Here is an 18,779-nt window from a genome sequence, read left to right on the forward strand (position 1 = left end):
GAAAAATACTCTCTCCTTTAAGGCAAATCACTCCATTTTTAGACAGTTCTTAAGAATTTTTTTCCCAGACCAAGGGAAAATCCATCTCTACAACTTCTAAACACTACTCTTAGTACTAGCCTTTGAAGAACAAACAAAACCAACAAATTTTTGTTGGGTTTGACAGGAGGGTAAAAATTTTTTTATCTTCATCAATTATCTAATACATTTTAATACATAATAGTTCTCCAGAAGGTTTTGCAAGGGTTAATGTTAAAAAATTACCCATGCATATGTTTTATAAATAAAAAGCTGTAATAATAATAATTTTAAAAAATAATACTTCTCAGAAAATTATCTGCTGAATTTAAATTTCTGCAAAGCTAATTGGATGAATAATGTGATTATTTTCCTTCATTAACTCTTTAAGAATTCAATTTTGAGATATGCTGTTCTCCATAATCTAGTTCATTCCCATCTACTCACAACACACATATTAAGACCATGCTATATAAAAAGGAAATATGTTAAACAACAGGAATAAAAATATGAATGATAAAAATCAAGATGGCTTTTTTCTGTTAGAGAAAAATAAAGGGCAGGGTCAGAACCCATTTTCCTTTTTTAATTAGATGACCTTACTTTATTACTATCAGTCTGTTTAAATTCTTGTTTATCTAGAACCACTTTAATATGGTGCTTTATAAACTGCAAAAGATCAATAAAAATTTCCTGAATTAAATCTGTAAGTATTCTAGTTAGTAGGATATTATATCATCAATATGGATACTCATTTACAAGGAATTGAGTTTTAATAAATTCAATAGACATATAAATCATATAGATACAATTTAATCTTTTCTTTGTGGTTCAAAAAAACAATTCAGAATACTATATAAGATTCTAAGTCACCATTACAAATTCTGGGTCACTAAAATTAAAAAAAAAAAAAAAAAAAAGCTAAAAGCTGTAACTGTTTACTCTGTTACTCAGTAAACTTTTTTAGACTAAATCCTTTCTGGATTAAGTAGCTTTTTAAAATTAGATAAGAAGGAAATGATTAGCAGAATGCAAAAAAAATTGGTTCCAAGCAATTTTGTCAAATGGCAAGTTAGAAGGTGAAATTTTAATTGAGATTTCAAAGAATCCAGGGAAACCTAGAGACAGAGATAAAGAGAGAACACATTTTTACTTTGGGGAACTGTCAAGGAAAATGCACTTAATGAGATGTGGATCTAGGAGCAGCTTAGATGGAATGATGGGAAAGAGTCTAGAAGTGGGAGAGGTTACCAAGGAAATAAATTTCTTGACCAACATAGATGAGTGAAAAATAATTCTGGATTTCTTGACTGTTGTTTATACTGATGATCTCCACTGAAGCATATGATCTCAAACAAATCACCTAATCTCAGAGTAAAAAACTAACATTTCCTTCCAGTTCCAAAGTTTCTAATTCTAATATTGTAGATTCCTGTATCAGGGATTCATAGTTCACAGCACACAGAGAAATCACAGATGTTTTTTAAATAGTATGCAGTCTGTATCAGTCATAGACAATGGACCGTAAAACATCCTTATCATGGTCAGAGACTGACCATGAAGAATCCTGGGAGGCTGTAGTATTGTAGGGTTTCAAGCCTTATTCAAGAGCCTAGTATACTTCTGCTTTTACCAAATCATTTAACTTCTCAAGAGTTTCTTCTGAAAAATGGGTACTTATGTCACAAGATTGTTAGGAAGGTACTTTTAAGAATGCTATATATAGTGTCTGTGTACACACACACACACCCTTGTGCTCCCTCTTCCAGTTCAATTGCACTTCTCCTTGGAAGTGAAAAGCATCAGGGACTGACTGGAAAAAAGTCCCTTGGAGGACCAATTCATTTTTATTTGTTGTTGTTTTACCCAATAGTCAAGCACATGCATATGAGAGATTCAAACTGAAGACTTCCAAGATCGCCATTCAATAGTACAGCTGCACTTAGAATGATTTATATTTGGTCAGTACAGAAGAGATCTTTGAATTTAAGGTATAATATGCAAAATCTCCTTCTCAATCCAGAGATGGCGCCAAAACAACACTCACAAGTCTAGATGAGCTGATGCTGTTTCACAATGCTGATTCCAAGAATTTTATTTAGTGAAGGACTATCTGAGGATGCAGGGCAATACCACTGTTTCAGAAAACCAAGTAAAACAGAAGTTCTCAAACTCAGGAGTCTTATAAATTCTAATCTAACAAATGAGGAAATAGAAGAATGAAAGAAGTAATAACTACTTTAGATAACACATTTAGAAGGTAATGAATACATATTTATGTGCAAAGTAGTATGGATCTAAATGGTCAATAAAAAAAAGCATCAAGTACTAGGCACTGTTCTAAAGGAGCGCCTTTAGAACTCCTAAGAGTTCTTAGGAGAACAAAGAAGACAAAAGGCAATCCCAGGGCTTCTAATCCTAAAGGGGAAGACCACAAGAAAACAAATATAAAGAAACATACTGTGTACATAATACAGCAGCTGAGATTTTAGATGGGACTAGAAAACCAGGAAAACTGAGAGGCAAGAGATGGGAAAGGAGCACATTGCTCTGGGAGCCAGTCAATGAAAATGTAAGGACCAAGAGACAAAACTGTTGGAAGGGACATGGAAAACTTTAACACTAATCCATCGTTGGTGGAGTTGTGAACTGATCCAATCATGCTGGAGAGCAATTTGGAATTATACCGCAAAGGATTACCAAACTGAAGATACCCTTTGATATAGTAGTATCTCTACTGGGGTTGGTATCCCAAAGATATAAAACAGGAGAAAGGACCCACAAGTACAAAACTGTTTGTAAGCAGCTCTTTTTGTGGTGTCAAAGAAAATGAATACAAACCCAACAATTGGGGAATAGCTTTGTAAGTTAAAGTATATGAAAGCACTAGAATATTCTCTAAGAAATGGTGAACAGGCTGACTTTAGAAAAGTCTGGAAAAATTTACATGAATTAATGCTGAGTGAGGCAAGCAGAACCAGAAAAACACTGTACACAGCAACACAAAGATTATGTGATAATCAAGCATGACAGATTTGGCTCTTTTGAGCAATGCAGTGATTCAAGGAAATTCTAATAAACTTTGGATAGAAAATGCCATCAGCATTGAGAGAACTAGAAAGACTGAATATAGATTAAAGCATACTATTTTCATCCCTTGTTTCCTTTTTTTTTCTTATAATTTTCCCTTTTGTTTAGATTTTTCCCTTTTAACCTTTTTTTAACATAAATTTGTTTACATAAATTTTGATACAATCCTACTCTGCTTTTCTATTTCCATCAAGAGCACCACCACCAACTCCTCCAATTCACAACAGTCATCTGCAAATTCTACTCCCATATATCCTCATATCCAAGGGAGCTTTCATCACCTCTTACTCAGACTAATTATCTCCCCGAACTGAGTCTTTTATCTTCTCAATGCAACTGCCAAATTGATATTCTAAATCACATGCTATTTTCCTTTCCCTGTTCACCATGCTTTGGTGATTCCTTTTTGCTGCTAGGATAAAATACCAATTGCTACCGGTGCACTGAAATTCTTCAACTTCTATTGACAGATTTCATGCTATCCTCCAATTTAGACATTTGATGCTCAGTCAATCTGGGCTGCTTGCAGTTCCCTATATATCACAGCCAATCTCCTACCCCTGTGCCTCTTCCTTCATGAATGGAAGGCTCTTGGTGAATGAATACTTACACCTCTTGAAATCTCGAGCATCTCTCAGGACTAGGAGCTCTCTCTCTAGGCCTTAATGCCCCCACAACCTACTCTCCAAAAATGTATATTTACTTATCTGCACATCTATTCATTTTCCCAAGCAGAAGGGTAAAATCCCCCAAAGCAAGACCTGTTTCATGTTTGTCTTTATATCCCCCACACTGGCAAGGTATCTTGTCCTTTATTTTTTTGTGGAGGAGAGGGAAAGAGGTAGTTCAAGGGGAAGTTCTGTGATTTTATCAGTTTAACATGGTTCTGGTGACAAGTTTTTACTACATTGCAGACAGATTCTTTTCCCAGAAACTTAGTAGCCTTATTTAGAGTTTCCTGGGGGCACTAAGAAGCTAAGCAACTTTCCCAGGATCACCCAGTCAACAAGCAGTAGAAACACTAGATAGCAAAGCAGAAAAGAGGCCTGGAATCAGAAATACCTCATCTATGGGACCCTGAATAGGTTTCTTGCCCAATTTGCCTCAGTTTCCTCAATTGTCAGGGATAATAGCATCTGTCTTACAGGATTATTGAGAAGATTAAATCTGATAATACTAGTATCGCCCATAGCCCTTGCTGTTATCAAAAGCTCTTCCTTACTACCAGGAATTCGTAAATATTTATTAACAAAAAAAGATGTACAATTCCAAACTTCTTCAGAATGGTTGGACCATTTCACAGCTCCAGCAACAGTACATTAGTTAATCATCCGATAGCCACTCCAAAGTTGCCTCTTGCTTTTTTTTTTTTTTTAAACCATCTCTACCTATCTGCAATATGTCAGATGAAAATTGCTTTAATTTGTATTTCTTCTACTATTGTGATCTGGAACATATTCTCAATATGGCAGTTTGTAATGTGAAATTATTTTTCAAGGTTATGAACCTTTGGATATTTATTAGAGAAATGTAATCTATTATAGTTAAGAATTTTAATCAAGGATATTTACACCAAAGCTTTTCCTTCTCATTCCTGTACTTCTGTGTCTTCAAAAGAACTATTTTGTCTAGTCAAGGGGTCAGCAAAACTCTGATCGAGGACAGATCCCGAACACTGTTAAACTATGTTTACATTGCTCAGGAGCTTAGAATGATTTTTACTTTTTAAAACAAAGTTTTATTTGATTTAAAGATGTAAAACCATTCTCAATTGAAGATATAAAAAGATATTGCCAAGCAAGAAGTATCTATAATTTCTGAAATTCAGGGAAACAGATTTTTATGAACAGAAAGTCAAATAAGCAGGACAGAAGAACAATTTAGAGATTGCTATAATTTAAAAGAAAATTAACAGAAAAGTGACAAGACAGTACATATGAGCCGATCTTTGGGGGCATAAGAAGCCATGTTCTTTTTTTCCCCCATTTTTTCTTTTTAAATGGAAGAGAGACAGAAGAGAAAAAGAATGTCTTAAATTTAAAATAACAATAATAATGTAAAAATCCCTTTTAAAAATAGCACTGCTAAAATGACAGAAAAGGAAATTAACTTATGCCGGAGATGTGGGAAAACAGGTAAACTTTTATTTTTGGTTGTCAGAGCTTTGAATCAGTCCAACAATTCTGGAGCACAATCTGGAACCATGCTCAAAGCCCAAAGGCTATAAAATTATGCATACCCTTTTTATCCAACAAACTGCAATTAACTCTAAATTCCAAAGACATCAAGGAAAAAGGAAAAGGACCCATTTGGACAAAAAAGTTTTTATAGTAGTTTTTTGTAGAGGCAAAGAATTAGAAACAAGGTGGATGTTCATCATTTGAGAAATGGTTGAACAAAGTGTACTATATAACCATGATTGAATATTTTTGTGCTGTAAGAAATAAGCAGAATACTTTCAGAAAAATCTAAGACTTCTATAAACTGATGCAAAGAAAAGTGATCAAAACCAGAACATTGTACATAGTAACATCAATAATGTACAATGACCGACTGTGAATGACTTAACTATTCTCAAAAACAACAATTCAAGATAATGTAGAAGGAATTATGATGAAAAATGCAATCCACCTCCATAAAAAGAACTAGAAGAATCTGAATCGAGACATTTAATTAAAAAAAAAAAAAAAACTTTCTGAAATAGATCAACAAGTTAGAATACACACATGTAATGGAATACTACAGTGTAAGAAATATTCAGGAGACTGGTTTCAGAAAAACCTGGGAAGGCTTATAAGTGAAGTGAATATAACTTGGATTCAGAAAATAATAGCAATATTAAGATAATAAACTATGAAAGACTTAAGTAAATCTTATCAACACAATGGCCCAGCACAATTCCAAAAACATTCATGATAAAAAATGCCATCTTCCTCCAGAAAGAGAACTCCTAGATTTAAAATACAAACTAAGTATTTTTTCAGGGGGACTGAAGGGAGAAGAAACAACAAATATGGCTAATGTGGGAATGTTTGCATGACTTTCTATTTGCAATGGATTTTCCATTTCTTTTTTTCTTAATGAATAGATGAAGAGGTAAGGAGAAAAAAATCTGCAACTTTAAATAAAACTGAATGCAACAACACTGAAAATCTTTAGACCTTTAATAAATAAAATGGCCAATTATGACCTTCCAAATAAGTATGCTTCTGCATGCTATCAGATAGCAAATGTAGCATATATTTTCAGATATGTTTAATTTATGTTATAATTTATGTAATAACGTAATCTATTTTGCTTGTCTTTACTTATTTGTTAAAAGGAATCAAGCACTATTGATATAAACTGAGACCTTTTGGGGGGAAGGGTTGGAGAGGCCCTGATGTGAACTATGTCCCCTTTAATTTGTGGGGAAAAAGTGATTGGGGACTCAAACTCTCCTCTAGGAGGAGCACACCCTTCCTTCCATAAGGGAAACTCCCAAAATAAGTAATCTCATTCAATTTTGAATTGAATTAAATAGAAAATCAGTCTCTCAGATTCATCCAGAGATAAGGCCCCCAACTAGGGGCCAAAGATCAAAGCAGTCCCAATATGTATGCCGAGGCATCTTTGCAGAAGTCCTAACAGGATTTCGCCCACTGATGAAGATGTTTTCTTCTCAGTGTAATTGCACCTTTGCTAATTCCCAAACAGGACCTTGCTCACTAAGAAAACTGCCTTCTTAGCAAGCTGTCGTCTTAGTGTAAATAAATGCCCTTTTGCCACACAAACTTTGGGTTTGCGAATTCTTTCACAAGGGAGCTACACCAATGACCAAAGCTTACCCTCAATTTTCATACTTCATCACTATAATTCTGGAAAATAGATGAGGGCCCAGAACAATACAGACAGGTAAATGTCCTGAAAAGTTGGCTGTAGCACTGAAAGAAGTTCATTGCCACACAACCACCCTATGTCAGAAGCAGAATTTGAAAGCAAGTCCCTAAAGTCTACCTGCCTTCTTTACAATAGGCATATCGATAGAAACTTTACAATTGACCTTTCTTTACAATAAGGTCAATTGTAAAGTTTCTATCGATATTCTTGGGGCCAAAATGAAGTTGTGCTAAGAATGACAGTAAAACTGAGTTGATTCATAAATTACTTATAAGATCAGTGAAATGATTTGACCAAAAAACTGGGAGATTGCATAGAGGGAGTAGAAGGATCAATAAATGTTTACTGAATCTATTCATGGCAAAACTGAGTAAGACAATGAATTCAATAACAGAATTTGGTCCCCCCCCCCCCAAAAAAAAGTATCTAGACAACAAATACCTAGAACAATGAACCAAAACAAACAAGAAAACATTAGAGATAAATGCAGAATCCTATACTAAGCCCAAAAAATAGTCACTCAAGGACAAGGGACACAATTAAAAACACATTGTATGTGAGGAAAATATCTAGAGATGAATAAGTTAACTAGATGACATCAGTATCAAAATAAATTCTAACATTCCTACATTTAATCGAAGTAAATTATAGTAAGAAAGGAAGATAACAGTACTGTTATCCTCTAAACTGGTTGGATCCTGTCTAGAATAGTCCTCTCCTTTTTCCAACCCATCTACAGATATAAGTCTGCATATGTCATTCCTCTGACCTAAAATCTCTATGGACTCTCTATTACCTCTAAAGAAAAATGCACTCTTTATATGTGGTATTTAAAGCATTAAACATTCTGGTTTCAAACTACTCTAACACTTAAGTAAAACTAGGCTCATATTCCATAAACTTGCATTCCATCTCCAGTCTCTATACCTTCATACAACTTATTTCTCATTCTTGGAATACTACCTCTCCTTAATTTTTTTTTCTTACCTTTATTTATAAAAAATTTCTAGCAGCACTTTATTTTAGTAAAGAAATGGAAACAAAGTGGATGTCCACCACTTCAGGAATGTTATTGGAATATGATGGAATATATCACTGCATTGAAAGAAATGAAAATGGGGACAAACTGAGAAAGTTTGGAAGATAATTTAAACAACTCCCACAAAGGTAATCAAATTGAATATATTTCTTAAATCTTTTACCAAAGTCCAAAAAATTGATGATGAATCACAATTCCCATTTCTTGACAGAGGTGATTAACTTGCTATTATTGTTGTTTAGTCATTTTTCAGTCTTGTCTAATGTTTTGTGACCCCATTTGAGTCTTTTCTTAGTAAGGATACTAGGGTGGTTTACACTTTCTTCTCCAGCTCATTTTACAGAAGAGGAAACTGAAGAAAAGAGGGTTAAATGGCTTGCCCAGGGGTGATGGAGCTAATATGTGCCTGAGACTAAGTCTAAACTCATAAGTTTTTCTGACTGCCTGGCACTTTATTCACTGAGCTACTTACTTGGTAATTTGACTAGAAACATGGAAAGACAGACATTTTCAGACATGGCCATTGTAGATTTATTTTTCTTGATTATCCTTAACTTATTACAAGGGATGATCTTTGTTTCTCAGTATGTCAATGAAACATTTATTTAAAAATACACAGAATGGAATAATGACATTGAAAAGGAAATAGGCTAACCAGAAGGCGATATTATCACTATTTTGTTTAATATATACTTTTAAAAACCCAGCAAAACAAAAATCAATACATGATTTCATATGCCACACTTTTTCTGTTAAAAAAAAAAAAAAAAGTTTTATTGTTCTTTAAGGTTCAACGCTGATTAAGTGCTCAATGGGTCAAACTACTTTGTTGTAATCTTTCTTTAATGACATTATCTTGTCTTTATATGTGAATTCTTTGGCAGAAAAAGTCTTATCCCCTTTGTCCTTGTATCCCAAAGTTTAGCACGGGTGATTAACACATAATAGTTACTTAATGTTTGAATTAAATATTTAAGACACTAATAACCCAGAGCACTTCCAACAGGGCAACCATGATGATATAGGATGTTAATATAAGTATCAATTGAAGGAATGGGAGGGAGGGGAGAACATAGGATAGGCCTAGAAATAACTGGATATAATTGACTGTCTCCAGAGTAAAGAACTAGAGCTGGTAAGTAGAAGTTACAGGAAAATAAACTTTAAAAACAGAAAAGTAGAAATAGAAATAGCCTATTTCACATTCTGAAAGAAATTCTAAACTATAAAATTCCCAAGCCAATATCACCACCAAATCAAAAATTCCTGAGTCAAAGCAACCAGGCAGAAAAAATTCAAGTACTGAAGAACCACAATCAGGACCACACATGATTTAGCAGAAAACCAAGAAAACTTTGAGCAGAAAACAACCAAGACTAATTTACCCAGGGCAAAAAGACAAAAAACAAAACACCATGATATAATATTATGAGAGAGAGATCTTTAATGAAATATAGGACCTTCAAGTTTTTCTAATGAAAAGACAAGAGCTGCACAAAAACGATGAATTTCAAATACAAGAGTTAAAAACATAAAAAAGTATACATGCATGAATTATTAGGGACCAAACAAGGATAAATTGTTTTGCTTACAAGAGATGACACATGTACCCTTTCAATCTTGTTCTTATAAGGGGGTCATACTAGAAATCTAATTAGACAGAAGACCTTTGTAGTTATTCTATAATAGCTTGATGATCTTAACTATAAGAGTAGAAAAAGAGAGGGAAATGAGGAAGGTAAGAGAAATCTCATATAATCAGAAAGGTAAGTAAAATCCATTGTTACTCTCCTTGGTTCTCCAAGAGGACCATGACATCTGGGAGGTAATGCATGACATCCAGGTTAACTGAATTTAAGGGTCTGGGCAAAAGTCACCTGTCTCACTTTCCCCTTCAGAGCCATCTTGATCCAAGTAGACATCAATGCAAAGAAGGGAGGAGAAGGAATGTTTTTAATACCTGAACAAAATAGGAACATTCACACACATGCACAGGTATGTGTGTGCGCATACACAGAGTTGTGTACAAAATTTCACTGAAGAAAACAGGTGAAAGGAGATGAAAGAAGAAAATTAGAAGGAGGATAAAATTAAGGGGTAAGAATGGACAAAAATATTTATGGTTTTTGAGCTAGGAAAGAAAAGAAATCTGAAGAGGTACCCATAAATTGGGGAATGGATTTAAGAGATTTAATGTAAGAATTGGTAAGGTGGTTTCAAAGAGACCTGAGAAGACTTAGAAGAACTGATATAAAATGAAACATACAGAAATAGGTGAAAAAGTTATATAAGTAAATTTGTTTTGCTTGATTATATATGTTTAAAACAGGTTTTGATGTTGTTTTGTTTTGCTTTTTTCCATTCTCAATTGTGGTTGGGAAGAGTGAGGAGCAGGATGAGAGGCAAACCAGAATACAAGGGGGAGAAAAAAACAACCAATAAGGAAAGTAGCATACTACTATCCCTTAATATGAAACTTCAATGCCGCAGAAATTGAGGCAAGATAGAGATTAGAGGTTTTTAATATTTTATTAATGGAGAACTTGGACTAGTAGGCTGGATCAGACTCTTGTCTCAAAGTATCCAGCAGGGAGCGAGGTATTCCAGGGCTTCTTATAGGGCTTCAGCAATCGGGGAAACAATGGCAGAGGGGTGATAGAACACTGGTGAGCAGGAACTTCCAGGAACAGACTATAAATTCAGTTCTGACAGATTGGAAGTGAAGACGGATCATAAATTCTGATTAGTTGGGAAGACTAGGAGCCAGAATGTCTGAGGTAGGAGATAATGCCCACATATCTGAGATAAACCATCAGTTTATGACTCTTTGGAATACTAGTGGTCAGGACTCCCAGCCCTCATCATCTCAATCCTAGTGGCCAGGAAGGGGGGTTGCCACCAGGGAGACTGAGGCAGAACAATTCAGGGAAACTAAGGCAGGGAAACGGAGGCATAACAAAACTTTTTTGGAAACATTAATCTTAATTTTCTTTAACAATGTCTCTACCTCAGCACTCACCAAAAACCTAACAAACAAGCAAACACAAGATGTCAGGTTAAAACCCTTGCTCTAAGAGATTTATGATTTTTGTCCTAAAATCCACCCAACTTCAAAAGACTCCAACTGCTGTTGAGTCACATTTTTGAAAGAAAATGAAATTAAAACTGAACAAAAACATTTTAGGCAGCAAATGTTATCAAAGATAATGGTTTATGGATGAAATATGGTAAGCCAGTAAATCAAATTGATAATATTCTTTTTTAAATGCTATTTTTTCCCTGAAGATATGATTTATGTTCTAGACAATACCATAATTAATACCACAGCTTATTGATTTAATACAAATGTATCATATCATATCCACTTATATCTAATATCCATTTAATACCTGTTCTTGTAACAAAACTAATAATGATAATGTTCTTGACAGCATCTTTATCATATATATCTACTGCTATTGAATGAATTTTATCAACAAATGATTTACACTGAATACTAAGACTTCAGCTATTCAAGAAGAAACTATAATTAAGACCTATAATAGGGTTTTATGTTTTATAATATTTCTTTTTAAATTTGGTAGATTCATTTTTTAAAAACTATTTTAACTATGGCTCTTATAATCATAGAATATATGAAGCTATGCTAATCAGAAGAATAAGTATAGGATTGTGTGTATCTTTTTGCTTTATAATCAGAAAATACATGATCCTAGAAAGGAAAATGAAAAACCTAAAAGGTCTGATGTAGACAACTGGTTATTTTCTTATTTTGAAAGAAATTCCCATCGTTCTTCTATACACACAAATTTGTTCAAATGTGGATTGATCCATTATTTCAGCAATTAAAATGTATAAACTAAAGATATAAACTTGTTCAGAAATATATTGAGAAAACCACATTTAAAAAAAAAATCAAGCAAAACTTTTCAACTTTAACATTCTCATATAGTGAAGTAAACAAAACCAGGACAACTTTGTATAAAGGAACAGCAAGATTATGTGATGACCAATTATGAAGGACTGGGCTCTTTTCAGCAATATGATTCAAGACAATTCCAATACACTTAGGATGAAAAATGCCACCATCATTCAAAGAGAGAACTATAGAAACTGAATGTGGATCGAAGCATACTATTTTTACCTCTTGTTTGGTTTTTTCTTTTTTGAGGTTTTTTCCCTTTTGGTCTGACTTTTCTTGCACAACATAAAAAATGTGGAAATATGTTTAAAAGGATTGCTTCTTGTCTTGGAGGAGGTAAGACAGGGAGAAAAATGTGGAACAAACAACTATGTCACAAGGAACTGGGATATGATGGCACAAGTCAATTCAGCTACAAATCATGCCTTCTGAGGAAAGGAAAAAGAGAAGAATAGGAAGATAAAGGCAATCTTCTAGAGAAAAAAAGTTCCAGAGGCTCTGGTTCTGACTTTTAAAATTGAAGGAGCAAGGCAAACATTGGCAAAAGCAATTCAAAGTCAGGAGTAGAAAGAGGTAGGCAATATATAGGTAAGAGGAAAGAACATAAGGAATATTTTTTAAATATTATAAAACAAATACACACTTAGAAGACTGAAAAGTGTTACACCCTTTGGCATATGAAGTGAGACTGTATGTGGTTCACTAAAGACCAATGTGGTCAGGAAATTGGGGGGGGGGGAGAGGGGAGAAGAAGAGGTGGGTATAAAAGTATATCTCTGCAAACTCAGTCTGTATACTCTCTTCTCTATTGGCTTCTAAGACATTAGTGCTACTACTACTACTCTCCTGGTTCCCTCTCAGTTATTAGTGTGTACATCCTCCTAGTTTCCTAATTGAAAGACCTAAAACCATACTTCTTCTTTCACATATATCCTCCAACCAAATGACATCCTATTAATTCTGCTTTCTGTTCTCCTCTGCACTTACATTGCAACCATCTTAATTCACCTAATCATTACCAAAATCTAAGGTTCCTAATTATTTTTGGATCACACAGATCCTTTTAGCAAAATAATGACTCTAAATATACAGAATTACAAAAGAAATTATAATTATAATGAAAATTTTCTCAAAAAAAAAAAAAAAAACACACCCCTACAAGCTTAATAATAAAATCACAGATTAAAAACTCCTAATTCCAGACCAACAAATCAACTGGTTTATTAACCTCCTAAACTGGTCTCCCTAACTCTACTCTCTCCCCTTCTCCAGAATCTCCTGAACACTGATACCAAAATAACTTGTGCACTACACTTTAGTTGAACAGGAAGTTTTTTAGCATTGTTATGCCACAGTTCTTTTATTGTCCTGACTCGGTCTGCCTTATTGTTCTGCTTCAATTTATAATTATCTGCTCAGCCCTGTGGAAACCACTCCTCCCTCTTTATAAGAATATTTGATAAGGATAAAAGATCGTGTGTTTTAAAATATCAGAATGCCTCTCCCTATCCCAAGTTATCAGAATATCAGCTACCTACCTCAGTCTACCCCCTAAGTCTGAGCCACGTGTATACATGTCTTTGAGATCTCACACTGTTTGCTGGATTCTTGGAGACGATAGATAGTCTCATTCAGCCCAGAGACCAAACCACGGATCCATTTGGTGCCAGTAAATCTCTCCCTTTTAAATAAATTATTAAAATACTCTCTAATCTCTATCTTATCTCCATTTCTTGGGCATTACAGCATGAAAGCAGTTCCCTCCTTTTTATACTATAGCATAAAATATTCCTTAGCATACTTTGGCATTTAAAGTCCTCCATAATCTGATTCCAACCTGACTTTCCAGCCTTAATTCATATTACTCACATTCATGCACTCTTCATTCTAGATAAACTGGTCTATTAATTGCTCCCCAATCTCAGCCCAACCTCTTCTCTATCTATGTATTCACAATTCTCACATTTAAGACTTGGTCCTTCCTGTCAGGTCCATATCAGGTATCATTCTTCTCCCAAAAAACTTCCTGTTCCTTACTCCAACTCCCAAGATAAAATCATTGCCCCCCCACATTTTCTTAAGAATACTTTGGACCTCTCTTTTATTTCTATTACATTCTAATTTGTAGTATACTTACATGTTGTGTACATGTCTACTTCCAGCCCGTCATATCCTACACACAGTGGTCAGTACACAAATACTTGTGAAAAATTGGGTCAATTAACCTTAATAATGTAATTTAAGTATTGTTGATAGTCTACTATAGTTTTTGCATCTTGATATCACAATCATTGAAGTTCTCACAATAGGAAAAAGGTAAAAAACAAAAAGATTATATACTAACTAGTATTCTAAATATTTCATAACTATCCTTTAGGCTTTAATCTATTTAACAATTGAACACAAGGTCAGATTTTTTCAAAACTTTCTAAATAAGGTTTTTTTTTTTTCTCTTTTAATATGTAGGGCTTTGTAAAAAGTCTCCTGCCCTATTATTTAAAACAAACAAACAAACAAACAAAAAAGTCAATAAATAATGTAAATGCATAGATCACTAAAAGGGAGTTGAACTTAGAATAATTGAAAAGACACTAAAGACTCTAAAGAACAGAAAATGAAACATACATTCTATGTCATAGGAGAGTCTGGGGATTTCTGGAAAACTTATGTATGTGGTCAGATGTCACTATATTAGATCTTTAAACTTAGTTTTCTTTGAAAGAAGGAAGGGTCTGATGGTGGTGGTAAAAAAAAAAAAATGATTGTGATATCAAGACTGTAAAGGGCTGAAACTCTGAATTGGTGCACTTGAATCAGACAACCAAGCACTTAGGGCTAAATTACCTATTGGATAATAACTATTAACATATTTGGAATTTCTCTTCTCACAGTTAATGCTAGCTCAATGCTTGGGGTTAAGAGAATTGTAAGGAAGGATTAGAGGGTGGAGTGAGCCAAACCAGTCACTTTGGAGGTGGTCCAAGAGAAGGGAGGTTGTGGAGAGCTTGTGGCAGTCTTGTCCATTCTCTTCACTTCTCCCCCTAAAGACTAAGGACTTTTGCTTCCTGACTCCAGATGATTCTGGGGCCTCCAGAGGGCTAACCCAGACCTTATATTAAGGCAAAAGAAATCAATTTTTAAAAAATTTAAGCAAAAACTTTAACAAACTATCAACAGTCTTAACTCTCTACTTACAAGTTGATGGAGTGGAGTGAGAAGATTTTCTCACAACTGCAGAGGCAGCTCCATGGAGCATAATGTAGCTTTTGTAACTACCAATTACTATAACTATTTTGTTGGGGAGGAGGAAGTTCAGAAAGGGAAGGGGATAGTCCAGGAGACTGGATCTCCTTATCCTTACCCAGGTTAGAAGTTCAGGGGCTATACATAGGCTTTATCTCAATACTGATTTAACTTGCTTCTCTTTTCTGACCCCCTTAACAAGTTTGGTGGTCTTCTGCAACAAAAAAATTCATCATATCATATTAATAGTGGAATTAATGCAGACTCTTGATTAGTTTTATACTAATGTAGCTAAGAACTCCTGAGCTCAACAGATCCACCAGCCTCAATTTCTCCTATTAGAACGGGGGAGAAAATAGGAAGAATGGGATGGGAACTAAAGAAACCATTCTATGAAGAATCTTTTTAGCCATAAAACTCCACTCTAAATTTCTCCATTTTCAAGTTCCTCTTAACTTCTTATGTATGACAGTTTATTTACTTTTAGGGGGGAGAAACAGATTTTTCTGAAATTGTATTTCAGATCGACTTTATGTTGTAGTTTTGAGTGTTGTTTTAGAGATTAAAAACTTTCAGTATAACACTACAATATATAACCATATCCTAAATTCTCTTTCAAAAAGATTTAATTTGGGAATAGAGTATAGTTTATACCAGACCAATACCATAACTTGTTTTTTTGAAATTACAGGCATTTACCTATCTCTACTTGTCCGAAGTCTATTGATTACTGTCCCATTTTTAACTTTCTCTAGATGAAAAAAGAAATTTCCCTTATAGGGAATGACAACTTTATAGTAGTATCATTATCAGCAATACAACACAATAAAAGCTTAAAATGAAAAAATGGAAGATAAAGGTGAAAAAATATTTTATGAAAGTAAATTTCATTGTGGGAGGATGAGGACCAGTAGTCTTTGTTTGTTCCCTTCTAAAAGCATATAGTTAAATTTCAATTTTCTTCAGAAATTTGTTACAATTTTTAAAAAATGAATTCACTCATTAATTAATTCAATACTTTGTCCAAATTATTATAAATTCACCAGGGCAATCTAAGAGGTCTGTAGGAAGGTTAATGAAAACCATTTAATCTAAAGTTTAAACTGTTCAATCACAACCCAAGATCAATTCATTTTTCTTTTCACTTCATTGATCCTGTTTAAAACATTTTTCCTAGTCTCTGGCAAAACTTTATTTCAAGCAGGTAATAGCCTTTCAGGTCCCTATGGAGAAAACAGCAGTTGACATTTGATAACATACAGGAAATCCTTAATTTCCTGAGGTGTTTTTTCTATAATTTGTTCAAATTTGAAAGGGAGGGTATGGATTCCTAAAAATTTTTTAATTTTGAAATAAAAACTTGTATTTAAAAAAAATGCCACTGTAACCTTCCTTATAGTTGGTTACCAAGTACTAAAAGGCAGTAAAGAAACATATTTAAAAGGTATTTCTCAAAGCAAAAGTGAAGTATTTTTTTTGTTCAAAATTTAAAATATTAAAGCTTAACTACTTAGTATGTGATTGTTAGATATATCTATCTATATATAAAATTGTTACAAATACATTTTTTCTCTGAGGCAATTGGAGTTAAGTGACTTGCCCCAGGACATACAGACAGGAAGTAACTGAGGCCAGATTTGTACTCAGGTCCTCCTGACTTTAGGGCTGCTGCTCTATCCTATACACCAACTATCTGCCCCTACAGATACATATTTAAGCTACTTTTCTAAGTGTAATTGGAAAAAAGCATGCAGGTTTAATTCTTCATTTGTTCCAAGATGGCAACCAGTCCCAAATGAAAAAGTTAAATGGCCCCTTCACCTTAAAAACTGATTTTAGAAAAATGTACATGCTAAATAGGTACTGCACAAATCAGACAAAACATTAATTCCTTTATTCATTTAAAAACCAATATCTTAGTTAATTTTATTAAAGATTGCTTTTTTTTTTTTCAACAGGCTATTTCATCATTCATAAATTGTTTTCCACTAGTGGATAAATAAAGAGTGAAGGTAGTATTTTCATTTCATCATTTTGCATACATAAATTTTAAGTTTGATGTAAAAAAAAAAGACTAATAAAATTAATAACTTTTCAAAAATGTAATAGATGGCTCACAAAATCATTGTGGAAGCACAATAAGTCTTTGAAAAAAAGCTTAGGGATCACTTGTAGGTCATTTGTATAGGATGAACTAGATGTATCTCTGGATTTCTATTAAATCCGGGAAACAATTTTCAAAAACAGAAACATAAATTTTCATAAACATAAAACATAAAAGATGTTTCCATTTTGAAATTACCAAGTGAAACTTTTTAATTTAGAAAATGTGATTTTCTCCTCTTACTACTAAAAATGCATTTTAGAAAGTATTAGAATATTTTCCTACTTTATAGTAAGTATGACATTTTGAACACTGCTTAACCTTTTTTTTTTTCATCATTCAGGACACTGTAAGGAATAGCTTAGATGAAGATCACTTCAAAAATAAACAATAAAAAAGACTGAGCTGAATCTATAAAAATAGACATATACTGAAAACTTATGCAAATTAAATCTGGAGAAGGTTTTTTAATAGCCCCATGTTTGTTACTTATTCTTTCCAAGAAACAATATATAGAAAACTAGAACAATTTTTAGTTTACAAAGATTTTTAGGTCATCCCCTCTCAGACCTTCAACTATCACCTTTATAGTGATCTCCAAACATAACTCTCCCCTCCCTCTGTATTCCAGTTCCATGTTTCTTAATAGCCCCCCCCCCCCAAAAGCTCTATTTTGTCCATGCTTGTCTTACACTATTACATATAACTTCTTATGTTTCCCAATTAAATTATAAGCCACTTAAAACTAAGACTATTTTGAATCCCTTATCCACAGAAGTGATCAGATCTGCAACATGGTGATAAAAATGGATATTGGAAGTGAGAGTAAAAAAATCATAAAATGAAATTAATATAGAGGGAGGAAAAAAGGGCCCTTGAGCTTAAGTGATTAGTCGGGAAATGGATGGAGCCTAGAGAGGACTCATTTGGTTCTGTAAATTAATGGAAATTCTGGGTCATATAAGAGTAGCTAGATGAGCCAATGGTCACTTAGAGTGAGTACTGAGACTGAACTAGAGTTCAAATGGAGGTAGGGGATGGAGATGAGGAATGGAGAATTGGCGATAACCAGAACTTGAAGAGGGGAAAATGAAAGACTGAAAAGAATGTTAGGGCCACTCATTTCTAAAGCATGTTTCTGATCCCATTACCCCGTAAACTTTCAGTAATCTGCTATTGTCTACAAAATTAAAAACTAAAAAGGAGTAGTAAACACAAGTAAGCAGAGAACTAAGAGTGAGCGAGCAATGGTACAAAAATCTAGAAAATAAAGCATGTCAAAGGCTGCAGAGAAAGAAATGTTGAGGATTGAGCAAAGACATTAGATCTGTCTTTTAAAAGACTACTGGTAACTATGGAGAAAAGTTTCAATTGAATAATGAGGTGAAAAACCAGAATGAAGAGAGTTAAGAGAATGAAGGTACAGATGACAGTTGACCTGAACTTTTCAAGGACTTTAGCCATGAAAGGGAGATATAGGACCC

At 33.8% G+C, this 18,779-nt stretch overlaps 1 protein-coding gene across 23 annotated transcripts in view; it reads right to left on the minus strand.

Moving 5' to 3' along the window:
* AFDN (afadin, adherens junction formation factor) overlaps positions 1-18,779 on the minus strand; it is a 154,762-nt gene that overhangs the window by 104,669 nt on the left and 31,314 nt on the right. The gene's annotated exons all lie outside the window — the stretch shown is intronic.

Source organism: Sarcophilus harrisii, chromosome 4 (assembly GCF_902635505.1).
Source record: "Sarcophilus harrisii chromosome 4, mSarHar1.11, whole genome shotgun sequence".
Lineage (NCBI taxonomy): Eukaryota > Metazoa > Chordata > Mammalia > Dasyuromorphia > Dasyuridae > Sarcophilus > Sarcophilus harrisii.